General features: G+C 48.8%; 1 pseudogene; it reads right to left on the bottom strand.

Moving 5' to 3' along the window:
- Window positions 1-353: 353 nt before the first annotated feature.
- Window positions 354-411, bottom strand: LOC126163362 (U6 spliceosomal RNA; annotated as a pseudogene).
- Window positions 412-950: the final 539 nt, after the last annotated feature.

Raw genomic sequence — 950 nt, 5'->3', positions numbered from 1 at the left:
CACATTCCGGAAATAATAATGAAAGGGGAGTAATCCGATCCGGAATGTCCCGCGTTAGAAAAGCCACAATACGTCGAACCAAGTGCCAAACCTCCGCCGCCGGTCCGCAAACAAACCGATGTTCATCATTGTCTGGCGCTCCACACGTGGAACATAGAGGTGATTGGCGAGGTGGACACGATGAAGGCGAAATTGGTTGATTTGCTTACCATTGACAGTTAGGTACCAGACAGATTGAACATTCGTGTCAAGGTAACAGGCGAACACCGCGCGCCATACATGAGGCCAATCAACCTGGGGGAACTTTTGTTCAATCGGGTTAGGTGGACGACCTAATTGGAGGACATTGTATACATGCTAATCTTCTCTGTATCGTTCCAATTTTAGTATATGTACCGCCGAAGCGAGTACGGCAACTCGGCGGCCGAAATACCCCAGTTGCGAGCGTTCACATCAGTGCATACGATCATCTCATTGTACTTTTTCATCTTACTTACTATATAACTTCTTACACCTTTTCTGACCACCCTATGTAGTCACATCAGCGCAACGGCCTTGCCGCAATGGGTACACCGGTGCCCGTGAGATCACCGAAGTTAAGCGCTGTCGGTCGTGGCCGGCACTTGGATGGGTGACCATCCAGCCGCCATGCGCTGTTGCCATTTTTCGGGGTGCACTCAGTCTCGTGAGGAGCTACTCGACCGAATAGTGGCGGCTCCGGTCAAAGAAAACCTTCACACGCCCCTCCTCTCCGCATCCTCCACTAAGGATGGTCTCTATGGGCCACTTGCGTCCGGAAGACGGAGTGCTTTATATAGTCACATCAGCTCGAAAGAACAATACAGTCCAGCAAATATTGCTGCCAATTGCTAACAACCACAATGATAACTACGTGTTTTATAACGGAAGGGTGTACATAAAGTCTGATAATACTTTCAATTATTTATTGC

The sequence above is a fragment of the Schistocerca cancellata genome, chromosome 2, assembly GCF_023864275.1.
Source record: "Schistocerca cancellata isolate TAMUIC-IGC-003103 chromosome 2, iqSchCanc2.1, whole genome shotgun sequence".
Lineage (NCBI taxonomy): Eukaryota > Metazoa > Arthropoda > Insecta > Orthoptera > Acrididae > Schistocerca > Schistocerca cancellata.
Note: the sequence above shows the minus strand (reverse complement) of the source record. Positions and strands in the feature narration are given on the sequence as shown.